Raw genomic sequence first — 17,270 nt, forward strand, 5'->3', positions numbered from 1 at the left:
GAAAGCATTCTGAATCTAAGGCTGCTCTCCAGAATTCTTGATCCTCACTTTAACACTGCTATTTACCTAAGTTAGCAACTCTTTGGGCTTTCCTTTCTTTCTGCGTCTACCTCTGTCTCTCCGTTCACCTGGCTGACTTCTTCATGCTGTACTCTGTATCTTTTCTCAGCATAATACTTTCTGGTTCCTTATAACACATGAGTTCATAGCCTCTCATGGCCCTTGCTTGATGACATAGTCTACATTTTGTTTTTGTTTTAAGACACAGGGTCTCACTCTGTTGCCCAGGCTGCTGGTAAGCAGTGACATGATTATAGCCAATTTTTATTTTGTTTTATTTTATCTATTTATTTGAGATTTTATCTATTTATTGAGATTATCTGTCACCCAGGCTGGAGTGCATTGGTGCGATCTCAGCTCACTGCAACCTCTGCCTCCTGGGTTCAAGTGATTCTCATTCCTCAGCCTCCTGAGTAGCTGGGATTACAGGCACCCACCACCACTCCTAGGTAATTTTTGTATTTTTAGTTGAGATGGTGTTTCACCATGTTGGCCAGGCTGGTCTCGAACTCCTGACATCAGGTGATCCACCTACTTTGGCCTCCCAGAATGCTGGGATTACAGATGTGAGCCACCGTGTCCAGCCTAATTTTTATTTTTTATTTTATAGAGATGGGGTGTCATTATATTGCCCAGGCTGGTCTGGAACTCCTGGCCTCAAGCAATCGTCCCATCTCAACCTCCCAAAGTACTGGGATTAAAGATGTGAGCCACTGTGCCCAGTAGTTCTCTATTTTTTTTTTTTTTTTTTTTTGAGACAAGGTTTTGCTGTCTCCCAAACTGAAGTGCAGTGGCACAATCATGCCACACTGCAGCCTCAAACTTTTGGGCTCAAGGATCCTCCTACCTCAACCTTCAGAGTAGCTGGGACTACAGGTGCATGCCACCATGCCCAGCTAATTTATTTATTTATTGTAAAGACGAGGTTTCATTATGTTGTCCAGGCTGGTCTCCAACTCCTGGCCTCAAAAGATCCTCCTGCCACAGCCTCCCAAAGAGCTGGGATTACAGGAATGAGCCACTATGCCTGACCGTTCTGTGTATTCTTTAAACTTCAGCTCCTGATGCGATTTGCCTGATTCTTTTGGTATGCTACCAATTCTGATTCTAAAGGATGAGAATCTTACTGGCCCAATTCACCCCTGTTTGAGCAAAGAGTTTTGCAATAAGCATTGCAAAGGATGTTGGGTACTCTGGATCAGATGTCCACCCCTGAGCCAATCAGCTGTGTGGAGTGGAGGTGGTCATTGAGCCACACAGCACAGAACATGTTTACAGCTGCTCTGCTCATCAGGTGCAGTGGGTGATTCAGTTCTTTAAAGGTGACAGTGGCCATTGCAGATAGCTGAGTTTGTATGCATAGTACATAACAGATACAATTACTCATTCTAAGGTTTTAATTACTATTATGTCATAAACATATAATAGCTTCATAATTATTTATGTCACTACAGGCATAGTGGCATAGTAGTTCACCTAGTGGATAGACTGTAATTTATTTAAGCAATCTCCTATACATAGACATTTAGATTTAGTTATTTCTTTAAACCAGTTTGGAAAATTCTGTAATAACTTTCTCTCTCTCTCTCTCTCTATATATATATAAAACACACGCACATATATATGTATATATATTTACTTCTAGATTTTTCTCTTAGGGATATATCAATAAATATATCAATAAATAATTATATAAGCTGCAAGGAAAGAAAACTTCTTAAAATTGCTTTTAAAATAAAAGGTTATTTTTCTCATATAACAAGAGATTCAGAGGTGGGTGGATGTTGGCTTTGGTTCTCTTAACCATTTTCTCATGTTTATGTTCTCAAAGTGGCTGCTGAAGTTGCAGTTGTAACATCAGCATTCATGGCAGAAAGAGGTAGAGATAATGCCAGTCAGGTCTACCTTTTTGTTTTTATCATCCTCAAATCACCTCCAGTGGATACAGACTTAATGTCTCATTTGACTAGAATTGTGCTACATGGCCACCTCTACTTGTAAGGGAGACTAGGAAAATAAACATTGTTCCAGTCTCGTTCCTGGAAGGCAGCAAAGGAGAAAACAGTTGGTAAGGTATATTAAGCCAGCCTTCTTGGCGATCCACAAGGGCTTCTTAAATGTGTTGAAGCTGCAGAAACCTTTCAGCAAACAAAATCTTGCCTGGAAGCCTATTTGGAAAAGGTGATGAAAGTAGAGTTGCTCTGGTTGAAGTGGGGGTAGGAAGCTGAGAGCTTTATGTGGTTGGCATCCCTGAATATCACCCAGTAGTTGATAAATATTTCCTGCTTTTCAGCTGTCCAGCATCCATATCGTCCCGCAACTAGTACCCAAGTCTTCTGCTTGAGGGTTCCCCATATGTCTGTAGACTTGAGAGGCAGTTCCCATCACCCATTAGGAAACCAGAGACCCAGAGTCTTCACCCTCATCTCCTGCTTCCTTGAAAAGCCTGAGGCATGTGATTTAGGTTCAGTCAGTCAGACATCCTTTCTTATGAATCACGGGCATATGAAGGTTTGGGGGTGATTGAAGGTCATTTTCCTCCAGCAGCAGTGCCACATGCACCTAACTGTTCTTGCTCTGTGACCTGTAGTGTGGTTCCAGCTGCCTAGCCCTCTGGAATTCTTTTGTTTCCTGCCTATTTTCAGAACCTGGTTTTGTAGCTTCCCATGGATTCTGTGAGTGTCCAAGTTTTCCCTGTGGATTGCCCTTTTGCTTAAGGTAATCAGGGTTAGTTTTTCTTGCTTATAGCCCCAAACCTTGGTTAATGCATATTCCTACTATCAGTTCCACAGACAATTCTGTAGCACTTCTCAGCTTGCCAGAAGCATAGTTTAAAATCTGCTGTCTTGGGATAAATCTCTTGGAATGGAATTAAGGAACAAAGGTACAAATAGTTTAAAGTTTCTTGATAATTATTGCCAAATACTGGTCCAAAAGTGTTGTACAAATTTACCTAACCACAAGCATTGGGTATTATCATTGTTTTACTTTTTGCTAGAATAATGGCAGGGAAAAGGTTCTTATTAATGTTTTAATTGCATATGTCTGAAAATAAGAAGCTAAGCATTTTTCCTTATGTTGACATTTTTCAGCTTATGGAAAATATGTTTACTCAGGCTTTAATTCTTCTTTTTATGATATGAACTTTATACGATATAAATATTTATTCTTTGCTTTACTGCAATTTTTAAATTTTTATCTTGCACTTTTTTTTTGTTCAGAAGCTTCGCTTTTTTTTTTTAGACCAGGTCGGGCATGGTGGCTCACACCTGTAATCCCAGCACTTTGGGAGGCCAAGGTGGGTGGATCACCTAAGATCTGGAGTTCGAGACTAGCCTGGCCAACATGGTGAAACCCCATCTCTATTAAAAATACAAAAATTAGCCAGGCCTGGTGGCAGGCGCCTGTAATCCCAGCAATTTGGGAGACTGAGACAGGACAATCACTTGAACCCAGGAGGCGGAGGTTGCAGTGAGCAGAGACCATGCCACTGCACTCCAGCCTGGGCAACAAAAGCAAAACTCCATCTCAGAAAAAAAAGAGAGAGAGAGAGATGAGGTCTCACTATGTTGCCCAGGCTGGTCTAGAAATTCTAGGCTCAAGCAATCCTCCCACCTCACCACTGCCCCCCATAAATCTCCTGTCCCTGCCACCCAGTAAGTAGTTGGGATTACAAGCATGTACCACTATAATAAAAATCTTTTCCTTCATGATTTCTTCTTTGCTTTAATGCTTTAAAAGTTACCATTCCTTCAAAGATCTGATAAATAGTAAATTCAATTTCCTGCAGTTTTTCTGTGATTTGGCTTTTCTATGTTTAACTCTTTAATATGTCTAAGATATATTTTTGTTTATGGTATAGAGGTATGAATCTAAATTATTACTGGCTTTTAGATTCATATGCTTTTGTGAATACCGAAACACCCAGGCTTATTGGGTGTTTTTGTTTGGCTTTGTTTTGGGTTCTTGTAATGCAAAGAAAATTTCCCAGGGAGCCATGCCTTGTTATTCAGAGAAATGTGAGTAAAATGGAAAAAGAAACTTTTAGATAGAAACAAAGACAGAAAGAGAGAACAATTGGAACAGAGACAGAAAAGCTGAGATAGAGACTAAAATAGAAACAAAGAGAAGTGAAGGATCAAAGAGCAACAAGCCAAGGGAGGGAGACCAAGATCTAGAGGAGAGGGCTTTGTGTCGAGGCTTGGAACTTGGATTGCTGACCACTGAGGCTGTGGGACTGAGGCTGAGGTGATGTTTAGGGGCAGCAGTGGAGGATCTCTCTTGGCCCCACTGCCCGAATCCAGTTTTAGACTGTCCCTGGATCTGGAGAGGCCCCATATACCATTGGGGGACTGCAGTTTCCCCATTATTCTCCAGCTGGCTCAAGGTCTGGAGGATCTCAAGGCTCGGAGAAAAATATCTTTCCTCTGCCCTCTCCTTAGTCCTCCTTCTTTCCAGTTTGTCTTCAGCCCGGCATTCTAGGAAGGACAAGATCCTTAATACCAGTCATCTGAAATGGCCATAGGTGGGGCTGTAGAGTCCAACTATCTCAGCCTAGCTCTGAAGCCCCATTCTCCCACCCCACATTACTTCCATCCCAGTCTGTTTCTTGGAGCTTAGCCCCCTAAATCTCTCCCAGTGTTCCAGCCAGCACCCTTTCTTCACTGTTACCTGTAGCCATTAGCTGAAGACTTTTGGATTTCATGTATGAAGATGAAAAATCATTTATTGAACACCTACCATAAGTGAGGCACTGGATTAGGTTCTCAATATAATTAACTAGCTTAATTCTCACAATGGCCTTATGAGCTGTTATCCTTATCAGAGGGGTTAAGTAATTGTGCCCATCAATAAAGGGTAGATCTGGGATTCAAACCTTGGGCCTAATTCCAAATCTTATACCCTGCGTCAGGCTGTTAGGCTTATAAAACATCTCCACTAGAAATTGTCTTCCCCAGAATGCCTTCCTCTTGATCTCTGCCTATCTAGGTGACATATTCCCATCACTCTACTGTACAGGGCTATTCTTCTACTTCTGATTGCCTGTAGCTGAGGCTTCATTTGACACGGGGACCTTATTTATAGCCTGTCTCCTATGCTTACCTAAATATCATGGTATTTTTGTCTTGTCTCCTCAACTGAGTTATAACCTAGCACTGTGTATTTTACTTCTTTGGACTTCCTGCATTGCCTCGCACTATGCGGCCACCTGTTGGCTCATTCATTCACTCACCAAATATTTTCTGAGAAACCTCTATGTGCCAGGCACTGAGCCAGGGGCTACAAAGGCAAAATAATCTGTACTTTCAAGAACTTTCAGCTTAGTGCACATACAATGTGTTTACTAGATGTTTGTCAAAAATATTTTCCAAACCAGTTTTGATAGATTCCCTCCCTGTAATATGGCATTGTCATGCTGCAGTCACAGAAAGATGTGGACCCTATGCTCTGGCTCTGGCATGAAAATCTGTACAAAGGGGACAAAGACCAAATGGCTATCCTTCCTGCTTACTAGAGTACTTTCAGGCCTGGACCCTGGGCGATGACCCCTTATTCAATGCTCTTATCACCTCTTACCAAGGTCTGAATCTTTAATAGATAGCACTGAGGGGATGTTGGTACATATCTTGCCTTGGGGTCAGATAGACCTGGAATTTATGTTCTGCCTAAGTGACCTTCAGCCAGTCCCTTCAGCTCTCCAGCCTTAGTCTCCTCACCTATAACATGTACATACTAATCTCATAGCAAGTTCACAGGATAGGTAAGATGTTATTTATAATGAGAGCTTCCAAGTCCCCAACTGTGACTTTGGGCTCTTCAACAACTTACCTGTCTTTTATTCTTTCTACCTCTCTGATTAATTAACACATTATCTAAACCTTTTAAAGCTCTAGGTGACTGTTGGTACACATTTGTTGGACATATTGTAATTTGTAGTTTTGCGGTTCGTAGTTACATCTAACTTTACACAAATAAATGTTTCTGAAATGACTCAAAATAACTTTCTGAATATAAAATCTTTTTTCCACATTCATTTTTTAAGTTTCAATTAAGTCATTTTTTCTGAATAGGCTAATTGACTCACATAGCTCACAATTCAAAAGGCACCAAAGGGTTTATATAAGAAAAGTTTCCCGGCCAGGCGCGGTGGCTCACGCTTGTATTCCCAGCACTTTGGGAGGCAGAGGCGGGTGGATCACGAGGTCAGGAGATCGAGACCATCCTGGCTAACACAGTGAAACCCCGTCTCTACTAAAAATACAAAAAATTAGCCAGGCATGGTGACGGGTGCCTGTAGTCCCAGCTACTAGGGAGGCTGAGGCAGAAGAATGGCGTGAACCCAGGAGGCGGAGCTTCCAGTGAGCTGAGATTATGCCACTGCACTCCAGCCTGGGTGACAGAGCAAGACTCCGTCTCCAAAAAAAAAAAAAAGGAGTGTTTCCTAGTTTCTTGTTTATTCTTCCAGAAAGAAAATCTGCGATTACAATCAAATACATGTTTGTTTATGCTCCCCTCTTTCCACAAATGGTAGTGTATCACACATGCTGTTTGGTATCTTGTTTTTTCATTTAAATAAATCTTGAAGATTGTTCTAAGTTAGTAGGCATTTTTTTTTTCTACATAGTATCTCATTGTATCAATGAACTTTGATTTATTTAACCAGTTCCCTATTAATGGGATTTAAATTGTGTCAGTCTCTTGCTATCACAAATAGTGATTCAGTGAATAATCTTATATGTTATTTTGCACACGTGTGAATATACTTGTTAAAATTGTTACTAGAATTAGATTTGCCGGGTCAAAGGGCATGTGAATTTGTAATGCTGCTAGACATTGCCCATTCCCAGGGACTATTTATATCTTGATTGAGATTCCTCCAGAAAAACATATCTCTGTGACAATGATTCTAGTGCAGGTAGTATATTTGGGAGGTGCAGGGAACACCAGAAAGCTGCGGGAGAGGGAATGACGCAGGGATGGGAAGGCCTCCATTAAAGGGATGTGTTATTAAGCCAGATACTACAGTGAGTAATTCTGAGAAACGGTGCAAAATACTTACTTCAGGGTTTTCCTAATCAAAGGTGAAGCAGGTGAAACTCCCAGGACTCATAGGATGAAAGCTGCTCTGGGATGTGGAGGTGTGAATTGGGATAATACCCTGGCCTGGCCTGCTGGTGCCCAGCATGGACTTCTACAGTTCAGGAAAAAACCCTCAGGTAAACAGAGAAAATTCCATGAGGCACTGGGCCACTGAAGAAAATGAAAGGTCCTAGGATATGGGCTGAGCTCAATCAGCAATAAATGAAAGTGTCTTTCCCCAGACTTTCACTCAACAGTGTTACCAAATATTTCATCTTGCCAATTTTGTAGGGGGAAAAAAGTACTTATAAAACAAAAAGTAGTAACTCCAGATAGTTTCAATTTTCATACATTACAATTCACATCAACTTTTAAAATTATTTAAGCCAGGTGCGGTGGCTCACGCCTATAATCCTAGCACTTTGGGAGGCCAAGGTGGGCAGATCACCTGAGGTCAGGAGTTCAAAACCAGCCTAGCCAACATGGTGAAACCCCATCTCTACTAAAAATAAAAAAATTAACTGGGCTTCATGGCATACTCCTGTAATCCCAGCTACTTGGGAGGCTGAGGCAGGAGAAATGCTTGAACCTGGAAGACGGAGGTTGAGAGCATGCCACTGCACTCCAGCATGGGCAACAAAGCGAGACTCCGTCTCAAAAAAAAAAAAAAAAATTAAACTCATATTTAATACTTTCCTAATAAAGAAGTGTTACATGTTCTAGAAAATCGTCATACTCTCATCCCACCCTGTGAGTAGGTGTTATTGTTATTTTCCTTTTAAAAAACTAAAGAGAGGAATGAAATACTAAAGGGGTTTAGTGATCTACCCCAAACTAGTCAATTTGTCTGTGGTGGGGATGGATTTTATTACTTTAAAACCCATGCATACTCTGTTATGCCAAGCTACCCTTTCAAAAAACTTTTCTATTCCAAGTGGGATAAAACATAACAGCCACTTAACCTGTTTCTTAATCTATGAAACAAAGGGTAGAGAACCTCTATTGTTAGTGTCCACCAGCATTCATTTGCCATTTTCTAAAAGCACCTTTATGTATCCCTCACCCATTTTCAGTCTGGATAGCTCATGTGGAGTTAACCTCACCTGCATCTCCAGGTACCTCTGGAGTACTTATGGAAACTTCTGACCCAAGCCTGGCTGATGAGAACATCACAACAGTTGTTGGCTCAGGGACATGGGCATTCAGCTCAAATCCGTTCAGTTGGAGCAATGAGAATCAATTCCAGGTCTTATTTTATTTGTTTTTTGAATGGTGTGGAAAAAACCAGGAGAGATAAAATCTCTTTGTTTTCTTCAGAAACTGCTTAGAGAAGTGGTTCTCAAAATGTGGCCCTTGGGAATTTGCTAGAAATGAAAATTCTCAGTTGTTACCTAAGTCCTGCTGAATTAGGGACTCCAGGGGTGGGGCCCAGCAATCTGTGCTTTAACAAGGCCTCCAGGTGATTCTGAATCATGCTCTTTGAGAAACACTGTGTTAGGGAAAAGAATGTAAGTGGAGTCATCTTGCCAATACCAGAGGAAACCCCCGCTTATAACTAGAGCCATGCAGAACACAGCTGAGAGATACAGAGTCCTGAAGATATCATTTGAGTCTCTGAGTCTAGTAGTGCTTGAACTTAAATTGACTGTTATATCATTTAGCTATATGAACCAATAACCTTTTCTTTTTTTAACAGGTTGAGTATCCCTTACCCAAAATGACCGGAACCAGAAGTGTTTCAGATTTCAGATGTTTTCAGTTTCTGGAGTATTTGCATTCTATTTACCGGCTGAGCATCCCTAATTGGAAAATCTGAAATCTGAAATGCTCCAATGAGCATTTCCTTTGAACATCATGTTGGTGTTCCAAAAATTTCAGATTTTGAAGCATTTCAGATTTTGGATTTTCAGATTAGGAATACTCCGCCTGCATTTCAGTTTGAGTTGGCTTTGTCACTGGCAACCAAACAAGATCTGGCTGTCAAGAGCAACACTTATTCTCCTAATGTTTCCAAGTGGAGAGATTTTCTTTGCGCAGTGGTTCTCAAAGTGTGGTCCCTAGATAACCATCTCATGTGGGAACCTGTTTAAAAACACAGTTTATCAGGCCCTACTGCATACTTACTGAATCAGGGTTCTGGGAGTGGACGCCAGCAATCTGTGGTATAACAAGCTCACCAGGTGACTCTGATGCTTACTAAAATTTGAAGATCACTAGAGCAGAATTCCTGGCCTCTCTTTCTGCCCCTTATTCATTCTTCTCCCTGAAGAAGACACGAATTATCTAATTAGTAAGTCTGGCAATGGTGAGTTTAATGCCTTCTCTTTTTTCTCTTTGGGAGCCAGCCTCATTAAAGGGGACAGTTATTCTGTTCCTCTATGTGCCACACAGAGGCAGATCCCCATAAGATGAGGCCTGCAGTCTTTCCTGCACTGCCTGTAATTAGGTGGGAAGTTTATTCTGGGAACAGTGTAAGCAAGCCCATTTGACGTCACATCGAAACCATATCTTCCAGTCTAGCTCTTATCAGTCATAAAGCTGACATATTGATCCCCATCTGTTGGTTTTCTGTGCCCTGTTTCTCAGTTGGTTCAGAACTTGAGTGAAAAGAGAGTTGTTATTCAGTGAGCCCCTAGTGCCTGACTAATACAAGCAATCTCTCAGTCCCTTCCCCTTCTAATATTCTAGGATGCCATGTCCCACCCTCTCTACAGGGATCCTGAATGCTCTGTTGAAGAAAACCTTGTTTGTTCTCACCAGATCACTGATGTTGCATCTGTGGGAGTCAGAAGTATCCCTTGCCCCATGGGCACAGGAGGGAAGATTGCAATCACAAAGCATTTCCTTTCTGTTCTCTCCTGAAACAGTGTAATTCTGTGAGTCAGGAACGGGGCTGCCCCACTGCATTTTAAAAAGCTTCCTAAGAGCTGTCTACCTTCTCTAATTATCAGGTTCTGCCAGCTGTCTAACCTAAATCTATATGGCTACTCTTGAAGCTATGCCGATTGTTCTGGAGGTTAGAAATGTCTTAGCCTGTGTTTGAAAAAAATAGGACTTCCCTCTTCCCCTTTCCACTATGTTGTTCTTTCCTAAGTTCTTCATGAATCTTTTTTTTTGAGACCAAGTCTCACTGTCGCTCAGGCTGCAATGTAGTGGCACAATCTTGGCTCACTGCAACCTCTGCCTCCTGGGTTCAGGCGATTCTCCTGCCTCAGCCTCTGAAGTAGCTGGGATTACAGATGCCCGCCACCACGCCCAGCTAATTGTATTTTTAGTAGAGACGGGGTTTCACTATATTGGCTAAGCTGGTCTCTAACTCCTGACCTCAAGTGATCCACCCGCTTCGGCCTCCCAAATTGCTGGGATTACAAGCATGAGCCACTGCGCCCGGCCCTTCATGAATCTTTAAAAGAGTGATAGTCATGGTCCTGGTAAAAAGTGTGGATTAAAGAAAGACCTGTTTGGAGCTCCAAAAACCAGGCCTGGGTGCTACCGGGAACTCGATTTTCAGAGCTTAGTCCCCTCCGAGCAGTAGGTATGCCTCTCTTTGGAAAGCTGCTGTAGAGAAGAAAGGGAAAAACAGCCATCACAATTCTCCTGAGTGACAGAAGGTTACATAGGTTTTTTTTGTATATTAACCCTCATTTTCAGTTTTCCTGGAATAGTTAATTCTTCCTTTCAGATGATCTAACTCCCATACCTTTTTACATAAATAGATCATATGTGTATAATCTGGCTCCCACTTTGTCCATATAATTAACAAATATTCACAAATATAATTTTATATTTTTCTCATTAAAAAGAAATAAAAGGTCAGGCATGGTGGCTCATGACTGTAATCCCAGTACTTTGGGGGGCCAAGGCGGGAAGATCACTTGAGGAGTTTGAGCAGCTGGGCAACATAGCAAGTCCCTGTCTCTACAAAAAAATTTAAAAATTAGCCAGATAAAGTGTCACATGCCTGTAGTCCCAGCTACTTGGGAGGCTGCGGTGGGAGGATGGCTTAAACCCAGGAGTTCAATGCAGTGAGCCATGATTACACCACTACACTCCAGCCTGGGCAACAGAGTGAGACTCTGTCAAAAAGAGAAAGAAAGGAGGCGGGGGAAAGAGAGAGAGAGAGAGAGAGAGAGAGAGAGAGAGAGAGAGAAAGAGATGAGATTGCATTTCATTAAAATTAAAAAGATGCACATCCAAGAACATTATCAAGAGAGTAAAACGACAAGCCATAGGATGGGAGAATATGTTTGCAAATCACATATCTGATAAAGGTTTAATATCTAGAATATATAAATAACTCCTACAACTCAACAACAAAAAGACAAACAATCTGATTAAAAACTAGGCAAAGGACTTGAATAGACATTTTTCCAAAGAAGATATGCAAATGGCAAATAAACCTGTGAAAAGATGTTCAACATCATTAGTCATTAGGGAACTGCGAGTCAAAATTACAGTGATATATCACTTCACACCTACTAGGACGGCTATAATAAAAAAATGAAAAATAACAAGTGTTGACAAGGATGTGAAGAAATTAAAACCTTCATACATTGCTAGTGGGAATGTAAAATGATGCAGCTGCTGTGGAAAACAGCGTGTCAGTTCCTCAAAAAATTAAATATAGAATTACCATATGATCCAGCAATTCCACGATTAGGCATATACTTGACAACAAGAATTCAAACAGGTACTTGTGTTCATAGCGGCATTTATTCTTAAGAGCCAAAAAATAGAAAAAACCCAAATGTTCTTCAACAGTTAAATGAATAAATAGTGTCATATCTATACAAAGGAATATTATCCAGCCATAACAAGGAATGAAGTATGAATATGTGCTACAACATGGATAAACTTTGAAACATTATGCTAAACAAAATAAACCAGACACCAAAAGACAAATATCGTATGATTCTAGTTATATGTAATGTCTAGAATAGGAAAACTCATAGAGACAGAAAGTAGATTAGAGCTTTCCAGGGGCTGGAGGTAGAAGAGAATGGGGAATTACTTTAAAAAAAGATGCAAAATACAAAAAGTAGAAAATAAAACTCATCTGTGATCTCACTCTCTAGGATAACTGAGTATCCTGCCAGTCTTTATCTTTTAAAAAAAATCTGCAGAGTGACTAAGTAAAAGCTTGGACTTCCTGGGTTCAATATGCACTCTGTCATTTAGTAGCTATAGGACATCTCTGTGCTGCAGCTTTTTTGTATGATACAAATAATAACTGAACCCACTCAGATGGTTGATGGATTAAACTGGATAATGTTTTGAATGGTCAGCACAATGCTGGGTTCCTAGTAAGTGCTCAATAAATGAGAGTTTATGTATTAATATATATCAGTATCTATCTATCTTTGTAATTGTAATTACACTGGATATACTGGTTTGTTTGTTTGTTTGTTTGTTTTGAGATGGAGTTTCACTCTTGTTGCCCAGGGTGGAGTGCAATGGCGTGACCTCGGCTCACTGCAACCTCCACCCCGAGTTCAAGGGATTCTCCTGCCTCAGCCTCCCAAGTAGCTGGGATTACAGGCATGTGCCACCACATCCTGCTAATTTTATATTTTTAGTAGAGACAGGGTTTCTCCATGTTGGCCACGATGGTCTCGAACTCCCGACCTCAGGCGATCTGCCGGTCTCGGCCTCCCAAAGTGCTGGGATTACGGGCGCGAGCCACCACTCCTGGCCTATACTGGATATACTGTTTTGTATCCTACTGTATTTTCCATTTGGGTGGTTATAACAAAATATCTTATTTCCTTATTTCTTTCTTTCTTTCTTTCTTTTTTTTTTGCGATGGAATCTCACTCTATTGCCCAGGCTGGAGTGCAATGGTGTGATCTCAGCTCACCGCATGCAACCTCTGCTTCCTGGGTTCAAGCAATTCTCCTGTCTCAGCCTCCCGAGTAGCTGGGATTACAGGCACCCGCCATCATGCCTGGCTAATTTTTGTATTTTTGTAGAGATGGGGTTTCACCATGTTGGCCAGGCAGGTCTTGAACTCCTGACCTCAGGTGATCTGCCTGCCTCGGCCTCCCAAAGTGCTGGGATTACAGGCATGGGACACCACGCCCGGCCCAAAATACCTTATTTCTAGTAACTGGCCAGTGGATAAAAATATATGTATCTTAGACTGAGTAATAGATAAGCAACATAAATGTATTTCTCACAGTTCTGGAGGCTGGGAAGTCCAGACCAAAATGCTAGCAGGTTTCATGTTTGGTGAGGGCTCTCTGCTTTACAGATGGTGCCTTTTATGGGTCCCTACGTGGTACAAGAGGCAAACAGGCTTCCTCAAGCCTCTTTTATAAGGGTACTGTGATGGTTAATACTGACTGTCAGCTTGATTGGATTGAAGGATACAAAGTATTGATCCTGGGTGTGTCTGTGAGGGTGTTGCCAAGGGAGATTAACATTCTGAGTCAGTGGGCTGGGAAAGGCAGACTCACCCTTAATCTAGATAGGCACAATCAAATCAGCTGCCAGCGAGGCTAGAATATAAGCAGGCAGAAAAATGTGAAAAGAGAGACTGGCCTAGCCTTCCAGCCTACATCTTTCTCCCTTGCTGGATGGTTCCTGCCCTTGAACATCAGACTCTTAAGTTCTTCAGTTTTGGAACTCGGATGGGCTCTCCTTGCTCCTCAGCCTGCAGGCGGCCTATTGTGGGACCTTGTGATCGTGTGAGTTAATATTTAATAAACTCTCCTTTATATATATTATATTTCATTAATTCTGTCCCTCTAGAGAAGCCTAATAGAGGCACTAATCCCATTCATGAGGGCAGAGCCCTGTCAACCTCCTAAAGGTCCCATCTTTTAATGTTATTACGTTTAGAATTGAGTTTTAACATATGAAGTTTGGTGGGGGGATTAGACCATAGCACATACCCTTCTCATTTTCCTATATAAGTAAAAATTATTTTTAATGGCCACATAGTAGCCATTGCATCATTGATTTAACCAAGTCCCTGTTGTTGAATATTTAGGGATTTTTCAATTTTTCATTATTTAAAAAATGCTATGGTGAGACTGGGTGTGGTGGCTCACAATGCAATCCCAGCAGTTTGGGAGGTCAAGGTGGGCGGATAACCTGAGGTCAGGAGTTTGAGACTAGCCTGGTCGACATGGCGAAACCCTGTCTCTACTAAAAATACAAAAGTTACGTGGGCATGGTGGGGCGCACCTGTAGTCCCAGCTGTTCTGGAGGCTGAGGCACGAGAATCACTTCAACCAGGGAGGTAGAGGTTGCAGTGAGCCAAGATCGCGCCACTGCACTCCAGCCTGGGTGACAGAGTGAGACTCTGTCTCAAAAAAAAAAAAAAAAAAAGCAATGGTGGATATCTTTGATTCTTTCTGTTAGCCATGCAGAAGAAGAGAGGTATGATTTTTGGCTCTGCTCTGCCTTCTGGGCTCTTGGGTTCCTAAGACAGTGTGCTACATTGAGATGGATCTCAAGGTGGGAAACAGAAATCTGAGTTCCAGTCATGCTTCTGCTCTCTTTCCAGGTGATGCTGGGGACTCCTCTTCTTTCTGTGGGCCTTTGTTTCCCCATGTGTGAAAGGAGAGCTTTAGAGGGAATGAACTCAAGATGCCTTTTCTGTTCTAAGGCTCAGTGATTCTTAGATCATCCTTTACTAAGCTGTGGATTTCTCCAGCTCCATTATGGCCTTCCTCAGGGCTGTGTGTGTGTGCACACGCTTGAGTGTGTGTTTCAATTTCTATTCTTAGCAACATGATCTTTAAACAAGGAATAGATTTGTGCTTCTGTCTCATCTCAGATGCATGCAGCTCCTGCTGGGCTGTTTCATTCTCTGCCAGCCATTCATTCACATTAAAAGCAATGGCTCATTAAGGAAATAAGTGTATGATGCTCCTTCATCACCCATGATAAGTATTGCAGGCTCTGATCTGGGGGTTTGGCCTTCTTTGGCCACTAGGTCTTGGCTCTGTCTGTTGTAGCTACAGATGAGGTCAGGGGAATCTTGATTTCAGCATCTCCCTCTCCACTCTACCCTCAGATCCTGTCTCCGGGATGGGCCAGGGATGCTGTTTGGTCAATATTGGTTTGTAAAGATGATGAGTAACCAACAGTCCAGATGAGATGGTCACTGTTTGTCCTGAAATAAAGAGTGGACAGGGATGAGTACCCTCCTCTAAGAGTTCTTGCTGTGGTGGTGTCTCAGAGTCACTTTATTTTATTTTTAGACAGAGTTTCGCTCTTGTTGCCCAGGCTAGAGTGCAATGGTGTGATCTCGACTCACTGCAACCTCCACCTCCCAGGTTCAAGCAATTCTATTGCCTCAGCCTCCCGAGTAGCTGGGATTACAGGCATGTGCCATCACGCCCAGCTAATTTTGTATTTTTAGTAGAGATGGGGTTTCCCCATGTTGGTCAGGCTGGTCTCGAACTCCCAACCTCAGGTGACCCACCCGCCTTGGCCTCCCAAAAAGTACTGGGATTACAGGCATGAGCCACCACGCCCGGCCTATTTTACTTTATTGAGACGGAGTCCTGCTCTGTTGCCCAGACTGGAGTGCAGTGGCACGATCTCTGCTCACTGCAACCTCCGCCTCCCCGGTTCAAATGATTCTTCTGCCTCAGCCTCCCAAGTAGCTGGGATTACAGGCACACACTACCGTGCCCAGCTAATTTTTTTGTACTTTAGTAGAATGGGGTTTTGCCATGTTGGCCAGGCTGGGCTTGAACTCCTGACTTCAGGTGATCCACCTGCCTCGGCCTCCCAAAGTGCTGGGATTACAGGCATGAGCCACTGCACTCGGCCATCACTTTAGATATTTAATATACAAATTCAGATTCTAAGTCTGCGTCCTCAGAGGTTCTCATTAGGAGGTCTGGGGAGGAGCCCACTTTCTTCATTTTAAAAGACACTACAGGCTGCCTTTTATGTTTGAATAGCAAAAATAAATAAATAAATAAATAAAATACACTACAGGGGATTTGGAAGCACAATCTTCGTGGAGAACACTGTCATAGTAGTAGGATTTGCAAGCTCTTAAAGCCCACTAAAGCCAGGCAGGTAACAAACGGGTGGTGTGTGACAGAAGAGTGCTGGCGACTCTGATGAACAGGAAGATCTTAAGTTTTCTAAAACGCAGTCAGTATTTAGCTTTAGCTAGTTGTTGCCAGATAACGCCAGTCCAGTGTTGCTAGATATTCCACTTAATCTTTTCAAGAAGAGTTAGAAATCCTGATTTATTTGTGACATTCCCTATTTTTAAATATCAGCAACCAATTCAAAATTTAAACAAAAAAATTGAATTGTAGGCCAAAACATATGCGCTGGCTAGATCTGGCTCTGAATCTGCCTGTTGAAATCTCTTGACAACACTTTAGCCAAACAAAAGCTTGATTTAAGTCAAAATGATGCAGTCAACAGCTCTCTTGACTGGCAGCATCACATTGCTTCTGCAATGTGAGGCTCTCTGGGGTTCTGGATAACACCCAGCTTGGCATGGGGCAAAGTGCTCTGAGAGGGGAGTCAGGAGACCTGTTTCCTAATCCCTGCTAACAACTTGGTAGGTGACATTGGGAAAGAAATTCTCTCCCTTGTTACAGGATTTCTTTCTATAAAGTAAGGGGGATGACCTTTATTGTTCTTTCCAAAGTTCTAGATCATTCTTTTTCATGAAAATATATGTACTTATTATCTGTCAGCTACTTGAAAAGGAAACTTTTCAGATTAAGTTGAAAATTCACCTTTAATTGGCTTGAGTAACAACTAGTTCTTCCTCTCCCATATTCTCCTGTGTCTTCAGTGATTTGTGTTTGCATGGAAGTTTCTTTCTACTGTATGCTTTTGCGGGTATTTTCTAAGGGAAAGAGCTCATTTTGGAATAGAAAGTGTGGGTGGGGTTGAGCATATGGACTTCTCATTTGCTGAATACTACGTTTGAATCAAATAAAAAAAAAAAAGGAATAGAGTTAATATGGGGAACATTCTGAAGTATAAAGCCAGTTCCTTGAACTTCACTGTTCAAATAAAACCTTGCAATTCATTCTTTTTTCCTTGTAGCTTCACTGAGATATAATACACACACAATAAAATTCATCTATATAAAGCATACAATCCAATGTTTTTAGTATATTTACAGAGTTGTGCAATCA

The sequence above is a fragment of the Macaca mulatta genome, chromosome 14, assembly GCF_049350105.2.
Source record: "Macaca mulatta isolate MMU2019108-1 chromosome 14, T2T-MMU8v2.0, whole genome shotgun sequence".
Taxonomy (NCBI): Eukaryota; Metazoa; Chordata; class Mammalia; order Primates; family Cercopithecidae; genus Macaca; species Macaca mulatta.